The sequence below is a fragment of the Narcine bancroftii genome, chromosome 1, assembly GCF_036971445.1.
Source record: "Narcine bancroftii isolate sNarBan1 chromosome 1, sNarBan1.hap1, whole genome shotgun sequence".
NCBI lineage: Eukaryota > Metazoa > Chordata > Chondrichthyes > Torpediniformes > Narcinidae > Narcine > Narcine bancroftii.
In genome coordinates, this window is record NC_091469.1 from 255,294,054 (window position 1) to 255,306,931 (window position 12,878).

A 12,878-nucleotide genomic window follows, 5' to 3' on the forward strand; every position below is an offset into this window, starting at 1 on the left:
CATCCCAAAATTTTTCTACTCTCTCACATGTCCAGATTGCATGAATTGTTGTTCCCATTTCTTTTTTACATCGAAAACATCTATCAGATACTGTTGGGTCCCATTTATTTAACTTTTGAGGTGTAATGTATAGTCTGTGTAGCCAGTTATATTGTATCATATGTAGCCTCGTATTTATTGTATTTCTCATCGTTCCAGAACATAATTTCTCCCATGTTTCCTTTTTTATCTTTATATTTAAATCTTGTTCCCATTTTTGTTTAGTTTTACCATTTGTTTCCTCATTCTCCTTTTCTTGCAGTTTAATATACATATTTGTTATAAATCTTTTGATTAACATTGTATCTGTAATCACATATTCAAGGGTACTTCCCTCTGGTAAACTCAAATTGCTTCCTAATTTCTCTTTCAAGTAGGATCTCAGTTGGTAATATGCCAGCGCTGTATCTCCAGTTATATTGTACTTATCTCTCATTTGTTCAAAGGATAAGAATCTACTTCCTGAAAAACAATTTTCTATTCTTTTAATCCCTTTTTTTTCCCATTTTCTAAAGGAAAGGTTGTCTATTGTAAAAGGGAGTAGCTTATTTTGCGTCAATATTAGTTTTGGTAATTGATAATTTGTTTTATTTCTTTCTACATGAATCTTCTTCCAAATATTGAGGAGATGATGTAATACTGGAGAAGTTCTATGTTTTACCAATTTTTCATCCCATTTATATAATATGTGTTCAGGTATCTTTTCCCCTATTTTATCTAATTCTAATCTCGTCCAGTCTGGTTTTTCCCTTGTTTGATAAAAATCTGATAGGTATCTTAATTGTGCGGCTCTATAATAATTTTTGAAGTTTGGCAATTGTAAGCCTCCTTGTTTATACCATTCTGTTAATTTATCTAGTGCTATCCTCGGTTTCCCCCCTCTCCATAAAAATTTCCTTATTATTTTCTTTAACTCTTTGAAGAATTTTTCTGTCAGTTGTATTGGCAATGCCTGAAATAAGTATAGTATCCTTGGAAAAATGTTCATTTTAATACAGTTTATCCTTCCTATCAGTGTCAGTGGTAGCTCTTTCCAATGCTCTAAATCGTCCTGTAATTTTTTCATTAGTGGATTGTAATTGAGTTTATATAATTGGCCTAGATTTTTGTTTATTTGTACACCTAGGTATCTTATTGCCTGCATTTGCCATCTGAATGGGGATTCCTTCTTAAATTTTGAGAAATCCGCGTTATTCATAGGCATTGCTTCACTTTTATTTACGTTTATCTTGTATCCCGACACTTCTCCATATTCCTTCAATTTCTTATATAATTCTTTTATTGATAGTTCTGGTTCTGTTAAGTACACTATCACATCATCCGCAAATAGACTGATTTTATATTCCCTTTCTTTTATTTTTATTCCTTTTATATTATTAGACAAGCTGGCAAACTTGTGGAAAACCCCATGTGGAAGACAGGTTGTAAGTGCTTGATTCAGCCTGGTCAAAGCCCTTGTGGTTCATGCAAAGGAAAGGACTGGCTGTCTAATGTTTCACTTGGAATAAGTGAAACGAAAAAGAACTTAGTGGTGACCTGAAAGAAAGAGGTTATCATCTGGAGAACCCTGAAGGGGACAGGTTTCGTCAGCAAGACACTGAGGTGGCTGGGTATCCATCGTACAACAAATCTTTCTCTGAAAACTGACAAGAACCTTCCTGAGCAGTAACCATTTACCTTTCAAGCATCAAAGCCTGGTGAGCTTTATAAATGCATAGTATAAGAATTGCCTGCAACCAGTGAACTTGGAGGAATGAGAAGTGAGATTGGACTATGAACCAAAGAACTTTTCTGAACTTACACACATATTACATACATGCTTAGAATTGGAAGGGGGATAAGTTAGGTTAAGTAAGTCAATAGTGATAAGTTAAAGTTTTATTCTATTTTCATGTTTAAAGATAATTAAAAGTAACTTTTGTTTAAGTAACCATTTGTCTTGGTGAATATATATTCCTGCTGGGTTTTGGGGTCCTCTGGGCTCGTAACAATATACTATAGTCAAATACAAAATTACACATTTAACATTCAACAGTGTTAACAGCAACATGATCCAACTTAAAATGGTGAATGGCGTTCTCCTTCCTCGAGCTAACAAACCGCTGAAGCCGCACATAGTCCATTCGTAAGTACAATTTGTCCATTAGACGGATGTTCTTAACCCCAGGACTACTGTATAAAGAATACTATTTGACCTGCTGAGTTTCTCCAGCATTATGCTTTTACTTCAACTATGATGTCTGCAGACTTTCATGCTTTACTTCTCAGAATCTTTTTTGAATGGTTCCTTTCTCTCAAATTACTTTTGGCGAATTTGATTTTTTTCCATTTTATATTCAACTCAGTCAACACATTTAGATTGTGTGACAGCATGCTTCAGATCTGCACACTTTACCTCCAAGAAGGACAAGAGCTGCAGTTTCTTGGGATTGCCAGCATTTCCAAATTCCACTTTTTAAACCACACACTGTCAAGAAAATGAATTATCTTGCCATTTTTTTCATCACTGGGGAGTCTGCATTATGAAGAACTTCCAAAACAGCACACTTTAAGTACTTTCAACAAAAGATCTGCGCTGTTTACCAATATCTTCTCAAGTGCAATTACATATTGGAAATAAAAACTGGCCACACTCATCACTTTCACTTCGTGTAATGTGCATCCAGCTTCGCCTCCTGCTACTCCCCCAATGGAGAAAGGCACAGTGTGTTTCTCTTTGTGTGGACTGTTCTCTCACACTCTGCTACAGTTTGTATCTCAGTGGCCCACTCTGCTTCCATCCCTAGAGTGGTGCAATATAGGTCTCATTGTGTTCTCTCTGTTCCCTCCACTGGAGATGTTGTTTTGGTGTATCCACTCTCTGCTCCCTCCTCACAGAACGATGCAGTGTGCATCTGAATCTGTCTACTCTCTGCCATTTACCCTGGAGGTGATACAACATGATTCTTACTCTGTCTGTAGTTTCTAGCATCAGGAAGGGCTGCAAAGGTTTTCATTTTGCCTGCTCTCTGTTCCCTCACCAATAGTGTCTATAATTTGCTGTAGCATGCTGTTCTTGGACTATGTTAATATTTGATCAGCTACTGTTGATTTTTCCCTCTTCAGATTGCTGACTGCATGTTTGTTAAGTTTATTTTGTTCTTTAATGTGGCTCAACTGAAAAGTAAACTTTGTTTTGCAACCACCTGAATAATGTCCTGATAATGTAAATGGAACACGTTGAACTTACACCATAGAAACAGGCAATTTTTCCTAACCTGTACATGCCTTCATGTCATCTCAGGCCTGAAATGTTGGTTATATATCTTTACCACCTATGGTTGTTGCTAGACCGGCTGAGTTCCCCCAGCATTTCTGTGTTTTGACTACAATCACAGTGTCTGCAGACTTTCACTCCATGCCTGCATTTATGTTCCACTCTATCTTTCCTCATCTAAATCGACCTGTATAATCCCCTATTCTCATTCCTCTCATAGATGTCCAGTCTAATCTTAAATCCACCAATAATATTCACTTCAAACATTTCCTGTAGGAACAATTTCCTTGTTCTCACCACTCTTTGCATTAAGAGTTACATCTGAGTTCTCTAATCCATTCTAAACAAAAACCATCATAATTTTCCTTGACAAGTTGAAGCTTCGGAGATATAAAGAATGTTAATAAAATGCAAGCAAAATTAGTTGTTCATCTAATCATCAAAATTAATTGATGACCAACAAAAGTGAATCTTCTCATAGGCTATTTTCATTTTCCTAAATCCTTCAACATATTTTTCCAATCTCCTTTTTAATTTTTTAAAATTTCTTGCACTATGAGTCATATCAATAACAACATCCACAACTGATCATCAACAATATATACACAGTGACATTTTTTCTTTTCCTCCCCTTCCCTACCCCTCATCAAAAATCAATAAATGATAAAACACTTAAAACAAAGAAATAACAGAAAAAAGTCGTATCGTCCACTTTCACATATTTAAATCTTATTGTGCTCATAATTGTGTTCTTTTACAAGATGGAGGTTTGTGGTCGACATTTTCCAACATATCTTATGTATGGTTCCCAAATTTGTTCAAATAATGTACACTTGTCTTTCAGATTGTATGTAATTTTTTTCTAATGTTTCTTTCTGGATACCACTGTTGTATCTTAAGGTTTGTTTCCATTTTCCAGGTTGTCATAATACATTTTTTTGCTACTGTTAGTCCTATCATAATAAATTTTATTTGGGTTCTGTCTAATTTTAGTCCTTATTTTTTGTCTTTTATATAATTAAACAGAAAAATGTTTGGATCTTTTGGTATATTATTTTTTGTGATTTTGTTTAATATTAGGTTTAGATCTTCCCAGAAGTGTTTACTTTTGAGCACGTCCAAATTGCACGTAATATTGATCCAATTTCTTTTTTGCCACGAAAGCATCGATCCGATGCTGTTGGGTCCCACTCTTTTAATTTCTGAGGAGTAATAAATAATCTGTGTAGCCAGTTATATTGAATCATACATAATCTACTATTTATCGTGTTTCTCATTGTTCCTGTACATAACTTCTCCCATGTTTCATTCTTTATCTCTGTGTTTAAATCTTTTTCCCAACTTTGTTTCAGTTTATACTTTATTTCATCCTCTTCCTTATATTGTAATTTGATGTACATGTTGGTAATAATTTTTTTAATTATCATTGTGTCAGTGATTAAATATTCATAGTTGCTACTTTCTGGTAATATCAAGCTATTTCCCAATATATCTTTTAGATAGGTTTTCAATTGGCAATATGTAAATATTGTACTTTGTGTTATTCCATATTTATATGTTAATTACTCAAATCTTAATAAATTATTTCCCAAAAAGCAATCTTCTATTTTCTTGATTCCTTTTCTATCCCATTCCTTGAAAAATAAATTATCTATTGTAAAGGGGATTAATGGGTTTTGTGTTTTTGGTATTTGATAATTTATCTTTTTTTCTTCCAGGTATATTCTTTTCCATAATTTAAATATGTGATGTAGTACTGGTGAATTGTTATATTGCACCAATTTTTCATCCCATTTATAAAGTATGTGTTCTGGGATATTTTCTCCCAATTTGTCTAATTCTATTTTAGTCCAGTCCGGTTTTTCTCCTCTCTGATAAAAATCTGATAAGTACCTTAATTGTGCCGCCCTGTAGTAATTTTTGAAGTTTGGTCACTGCAACCCTCCTTGTTTGTAACTCCACGTTAATTTTTCTAGCGCTATTCTTGATTTTTTACCTTTCCATAAAAATTTCCTTACTATTTTCTTCAAGTTTTGCAAAAAATTTCTCTGTCAGGAGAATTGGTAATGTTTGGAATAGATATTGCACTCATGGGAACACATTCATCTTAATACAGTTTACTCTTCCTATTAAAGTTAATGGTAGTTCTTTCCAATTCTCTAAATCTTCCTGTATTTTTAATTAATGGTTCATAGTTTAATTTGTATAAATGTTTTAGGTTGATATCTATTTTGATACCAAGGTAATGTATCGCCTGTGATTGCCATTTGAAAAGGATATTTTTTATAAATTCTGAATAATCAATTTTGTTCATTGACATCACTTCACTTTTATTGGTGTTAATCTTGTACCCTGATATCTCTCCAAATTTTCAGGTTCATATGTAGTTTTTTTAATTGACTTAACTGGTTCTGTTAAATATACTATGATGTCATCTGCAAATAGGCTGATTTTATATTCTTTCTCTATTATTTTTATTCCTTTTATCATGGTTTCCTTTCTTCTCAACTCTGCTAGTGGTTCAATAACCAAAGCAAACAGTGAAAGGGATAATGGGCATCCCTGTCTTGTTGACCTGCTTAATTTAAAGTGATCTGATACATATCCATTTATTACTACTTTTGCTAATGGTCCATTATATAATGCTCTAAAATTCACTTTATGGGACACAATGAAGGCCTTTATTAGAGGACAAATAATCAGCTATATGACTAAAATTAGAAAGGAATATAATCGGGAAGTAGAACAGTTGGAAAAAGAGATAACAATCATAGAAAAGGAATTAGCAGAAAGAAAGAACTAACAGAGAAAAAAATTAAAATATGAAACATTACAATCATATAAAGTAGAGAAAAAATATAATGAAAACAAATCAAAAATATTATGAACTGGGAGAGAAAACACACAAAATATTGGCTTGGCAACTTAAAACAGAACAAGCTAAAAGAACCATTCTAGCAACAAGAAAAGACGATAACTAGATCACATATAATCCATTGGAGATTAATGAAAAATTTAAAAGATTCTATAAACAATTATACCATACTGAAAATAAAGTAAAAAATGAAAAAAATTATGAATTTTTATCTAACATTGAACTACCACATCTACAAATAGAAGAACAAAATAAATTGACAGAACCTTTTAAGACTGAAGAAATACAAGATATATTAATAAAACTACCAAACAATAAAACACCAGGTGAAGATGGATTCCCGAAAGAGTTTTATAAAGTTTTTAAGGATCTATTATTCCCTCCCCTCCTAGAAGTAATAAATCAAATAGAAGAGACCTAAAACTTACCAGAATCATGTAAAACAGCAATAATTACAGTAATCCCAAAAGAGGGAAAAGACCCGCTATTGCCATCTTCATACAGACTGATATCATTATTGAATACAGATTATAAATTAATAGCAAAATTATTAGCAAACAGGCTGAATGACTGTGTACAGAAACTAATAAGGCAAGACCAAACTGGATTTGTTAAAAAAAAAGGTGAGCAGCTGATAATGTTCATAAACTTATTAATTTAATACATGCAGCACAAATAAATAAAATGCCAACGGTAGCTGTTACGTTAGACGCAGAGAAAACCTTCTTTAGGGTAGAGTGGAACTATTTGTTTAAAGTGTTACAGAAATTTAAACTACCAATCTCCTTTTTGGGTTAACTAATCACCAATACATGCCTTTTATTTAGAGTAAGATCTCAGATCACTTCAACCAGTTTAGGGATTATTTCTTGCACAATATTCTTGTCTTAAACAAAACCAAATAAGTATCCACATCCTCTACTCAACTATAATCTCCTCTCAAAGCTTCCATATCACCTTTAACAATGATCTCTTCACTGATTTGCAGAATATTTGAATGATCTTTTGATAGTCTTTTGATAGACATCTGGACAATAGATTTTTTTTCCTGATAGCATTTTACTGCAAGAATCTTGAGTGGCCCTGGAAAATTTCTTTAACCACAGCTGGCCCATTTATCTTATTTTTAAGGAAATTATCCTGGATCTTGTGGATAATGCTGGCAATCCAAAAATTATTGTCAATCCTTTACAATCAAGACAATCTTTTTCAACATTCATAGAGCGTACAGAGTCTGTCTTTTGTTCCCACCTCCCCTGCCCCCAAACATGTAACCAGACTGATCATACATTATACAAATACAAGTGGGGTTCAGAGACCTCAGAAAAAAACCTAAAAAAAGAACCCAGTTAACTAAATAACTCAAGTAAGAAATAAAATAAAACTAAAAGAAAAAAACAAAATAAAATAAATCAAATTAAAAAAGGGCTAAAAAGAAAGCACGCCTGCCGCCTGTGCCATGTTCCATTTCATTAACTCCAATCCTTTCCCTATTAGGACAGGTTTTTATAATATCCTTATTTCATGGAGAGGGGGAGCTAGTCAATTTACATAACCATATATTTCAGATATGGCTGCCACACTTTAATGAATGTGTCTTGTATCCCCCTTAGATCGTAAATGATCTTCTCCAAGGGAATGCAATTTTGTATTTCCATATTCCATTGTGTAGTATTTAATTGGGAGTCTGACTTCCACATAACCATTATACACTTCCTGGCTACTGCCAAGGTGACCTTCACAAACTGAATTTCCAATTATCTCCCAAAAGGTACAACTCCGGATCTTGTGGAAAATCCACTTTTGTAATTTTTTTCAAAATGTCCCCCAGTTCTTCCCAGAAGGGTCTCACCTTTGTACATTGCCAGGTGGAGTGGACAAAGGTTCTAATCTCAACACCTCACCTAAAGGACATTTCTGGCTTTGATTTATGTAATTTTTGTGGTGTGTGGATGACCAGATCCATCTTGACCTGTAAGCAGCATCTGTGGTGAAGATGTTTCTACCTTCCTGCCGAGTTGGCAGTAAAGTGGCAGCAATGTATCTCCTAGTAAGGATAATGTGACTTTCAGAGGAGATAGTATACCATGCAGTTCCTCTTCTTCGCTGTTCTCAGTCAGAGTTTTGATCCATTAAAACAGCAAAGCATCATGCCTGCAATAAGTCAATTGTGTCTTCATTTGGTTTTGCTGAAGAGGAATCATGCGGGCATTCTTGATACATTGATTCACATGCAAGGCGACCATGACAGTTTTAAAAATTCTTACGTCTTGCGACTGAAGTTAAATGGATATCCCAAAAGTTTTCCATCTTTTTTTAATAAAATAACCATGACTGATGCCATTGGTGTTTAAATCAATTAACAAGTGTGTTTTTAATACGTGAATATTCAGGGAAAGCATGACCCCATGGTGCCTTGAACTGCTGATAGCCTTTTCCATTGCACCACTGTTCAATGTGTCATTCACTGTTTGTTCCTGATACTAATATTTAAACAACAGAGTGACATTCTGTGAACAGAGAAAGAAAGAATTTGCATCTTTTGAAAGGTTTTTCAATCATTTTAGGACATCACAAAGCCTCTAATGACCAATGAAATAGTTTTAAAGTATGAGCAAACATAACATTCAATATGGCCTCCTGAAGACTCTGTAGGCAGCAGGGTTAACCAATGTATAAATGCTGATTTGAATACCATGGTCTCTGGAGCACAGAGAAAGTAATTTAACTATGACCTTTCTCTCTTCAGCTGGACGTAAAAGATCCTAGAGTTATATTCAAGGAAGAGCAATAGAGGCCTCCCCAATGCTGGAAATAAATTGTCCAACAAGGTAACCAATAGCCCCGACCCCCTACATTCTTCGCTGATTATCTCACAGCTGCTTTTGGATCCTTGCAGAACACAAATTAACTGCTATATTTCTTATATTGTAACAGTGACTACATTATTTCAAAGGCCCGTGGGTATCCTGAGGCATTAGAAGATGCTTGTAAAAATCCAGGTTTGTCATTTCTCACTTTCATGGACTGATCTCTGGTAGGCAACTTGTGAACTAGGATGGAGATCTTATTGCACGTTGCTCACCAGGGATCGGTCCTCACTCATTAAAAATATTGACTATTATGTGTAAGTATTGAATGATATAGGTTTAGCGTGTACTAACAACTGCATATTTAAATCCAATTTTAAGGGAAAACTGGCAGAATATCGGGAGTATTTAAATCAAAATGGAAGCAAACAGAAAAAAAAGTTTGGATAAGATTCGGCAGAATATCCAAATTAGGTCATTAAGGAATTTCATTGCATTGCAAAAAATGTTATGGTACAGAACAAAGCCATTTAAAAAAGATTCCAAAGGTAACTCTGGAAATTATAGGCCAGTGAGCCTGACATCAGTAGTAATTATTGGAAGGTGTTTTAAGAGATTGGAAATACAAGATTCTGATTCTGAGTATTTGGATAGCCAGGGACTGATTAGGGATAATCAATATGGCTTTGTGTTTAACCAATCTTATAGAGTTTTTCGAGGAGCTTACCAGGAAAGTTAATGAAAGAAAGGCTGTGGATGTTGTCCGTCTGGACTTTAGTAAGGCCCTTGACAAGGTCGCGCATGGGAGGCAAGTCAGGAAGATTCAGACAGTGGGTATTCATGGTAAAGTAATAAACTGGATTCGACAATGGCTGGATGGGAAAAGCCAGAGACTGAAGACCTGTGACTAGTGATGTGCCTCAGGGACCATTGTTATTTGTCATCTGCATTAATGATTTGGATGATAATGTGGTAAATTGGATCAGCAATTTTGCAGATGACGCTAAGACTGGAGGCATTGTGGGCAGTGAAACAGGTTTTTGGAGCAGATCGTGGGAGACTTGTGGGAGGCCATTGAAAGTGCTGTTGGAGAAGGCAGAAGTGGGGAAAATGGGACAGCATTAGACTGAGAGTTAACCCCATTCATACCTGCATTCCTGACAATCTTACTCTCAAATATAAGATCTCTGGAGGAGGTAATGGATGACCTGAGGCTGCATCTGAACCAGAGAGAACTGCAGGGCTGCTGTGCTCTAGTGATTATGGAAACATGGCTCCAGGACACCATTCCTGAGTCAGTGATTCAGCTGGATGGTCTTATCTCCTTCAGGGCAGACAGAGATGCTGCTTCTGGCAAGATTCGATGAGGGGGACTGCATCAACGAGAACTGGTGCACTGAATTCTGGCAAAATACAGATCCTTTTACCTGCCCAGGGAATTCTCAGCCATACTGATTGCCACAGTCTACTTTCCACCTTTGGCTAGTGAGAGTAAAGCCATAAAGAAGCTTTACTGTGCCGTGTGCGAAGTCCAGACTTCCCATCCTGATGGTGTGATGATTGTTGCTGGTGACTTTGATCATGCAAACCTGAAAACGGGTCTTACCATGGTTTCAACAGCAAGTGAACGTCACCACCAGAGGAGAGAGCACCCTGGATTGGGTGTACACAAATGATTCTGGTGTCTACAAGGCTGTACCCCACTCCCACCTTGGTTACTCGGATCACATATCTGTCCTGATAATCCTGGCGTATAGACCGCTGGTAAAGAAAACTAGGTCAATTCTCAGGGAGGTCAGGATGTGGCCGGGAGGGGGCGTTGGCCATAACAACGCTGCAAGACTGCTTAGATACCACGGACTGGAGCTGTTTCAGGAAGGTGACCACTTACAATGGTCACGTAAACATAGAGGAGTACACGAGCTCAGTGATAAGTCCATTGAGGATGTCACTGAGATCAAATGCTTCACAACCACGATTAACAAGAAACCACGGTTGGATGCAGAGGCCCAGGCCCTTCTCAGAGCTTGTGATGCTGCCCTTCAGAACCGGGTATAGGATGGAACTCGGATCAACCAGGGTTAAACTCACGAACAGTGGATAATGTCTGTAAATTTATTAATCTAATTCATGCAGTTCAAGGAAATAAGAAGCCAACAGTGGCTGTTGCTTTAGACGCAGAAAAAGCCTTTGAAAGGGTAGAATAGAATTATTTATTCAAAGTATTACAGAGGTTCAATTTACCAGAAAAATATATTAATTGGATTAAAGCATTATATAATGGACCTTTGGCGAAGGTAACAGTAAATGGATATGTATCGAATCAATTTAAATTAAGTAGGTCAACTAGGCAGGGATGTCCATTATCTCCCTCACTTTTCACTTTCGCAATAGAACCATTGGCAGAACTGATAAGAAAATAAAATAAAATAAAAGGGATAAAAATAAAGGAGAAGGAGTATAAAATCAGTTTATTTGCAGATGACATCATAGTATACTTAACAGAACCAGAAATATCAATAAAAGAACTACATAAGAAATTGAAGGAGTATGGAGAAATATCGGGGTACAAGATCAACGCAAATAAAAGTGAAGTGATGCCAATGAGTAATGCGGATTACCCACACTCCTGTTCGGCTCCGAATCATGGGTCCTCTACCGGCATCACCTACGGCTCCTAGAACGCTTCCACCAGCGTTGTCTCCGCTCCATCCTCAACATTCATTGGAGCGCTTTCATCCCTAACGTCGAAGTACTCGAGATGGCAGAGGTCGACAGCATCAAGTCCACGCTGCTGAAGATCCAGCTGTGCTGGGTGGGTCACATCTCCAGAATGGAGGACCATCGCCTTCCCAAGATCGTGTTATATGGCGAGCTCTCCACTGGCCACCGTGACAGAGGTGCACCAAAGAAAAGGTACAAGGACTGCCTAAAGAAATCTCTTGGTGCCTCCCACATTGACCACCGCCAGTGGGCTGATATCGCCTCAAACCGTGCATCTTGGCGCCTCACAGTTTGGCGGGCAGCAACCTCCTTTGAAGAAGACCGCAGAGCCCACCTCACTGTCAAAAGGCAAAGGAGGAAAAACCCAACACCCAACCCCAACCAACCAATTTTCCCCTGCAACCGCTGCAACCGTGTCTGCCTGTCCCGCATCGGACTTGTCAGCCACCAACAAGCCTGCAGCTGACGTGGACATTTTACCCTCTCCATAAATCTTCGTCCGCGAAGCCAAGCCAAAGAAGAAGACAGAATTTAAAAAAGAATCACCATTTAAATGGCAAACACAAGCAATCTGTAACCTAGGTATTAGGTTAGATAATAATTTAAGCCACTTGTACAAATTAAATTATCAGCCACTAATAAAGAAATTGCAGGAAGACTTAGAACATTGGAAAGAATTACCGCTAACGTTGATAGGGAGGATTTATTATGATAGCCTTAGCTGTAGCAAAAAAATGTATAATGTCAACCTGGAAATCAGAACATAGCCTGAGAATACAGCAATGGTACATGGAAATGAATAAATGTATTCCATTGAAAAAAATAACATATAATTTAAGAAATAACATCACAGTATTCGAACAAATTTGGGAACCGTACATGGAACACAACAGAGAAGTCCTACAAACGGACCTCCACCACCTAAAATGACAGAAGGAGAAGAAGACGAAATGAACTGACCCAGGATGTAAAAGTAGATGACACAAATTTCTTGTTTATTTTCATTGTGTGATGACATTGTTTAATGGGTTTAATGTATCATATATGTTGAATGCTTAGTGGGTAGGGAGGGGGTGGGTAGGAGGGAGGGAAGGGAGGGGGAAAAAGGGGAGAAAATGCCACTGTGTATATTTAAGAGGGAAATGTTTGTATGTATTTTGGTTGATATGGTTCA

At 36.5% G+C, this 12,878-nt stretch overlaps 1 protein-coding gene and 1 long non-coding RNA gene across 4 annotated transcripts in view; one reads left to right on the forward strand and one right to left on the reverse strand.

Moving 5' to 3' along the window:
* LOC138741586 (uncharacterized) overlaps positions 1–12,878 on the reverse strand; it is a 77,809-nt gene that overhangs the window by 56,038 nt on the left and 8,893 nt on the right. The gene's annotated exons all lie outside the window — the stretch shown is intronic.
* Positions 8,707–12,769, forward strand: LOC138741589 (uncharacterized). The gene is made up of 3 exons (XR_011343595.1): positions 8,707–9,001; positions 9,108–9,172; positions 10,311–12,769. It is a non-coding gene; the product is annotated as an uncharacterized lncRNA (long non-coding RNA).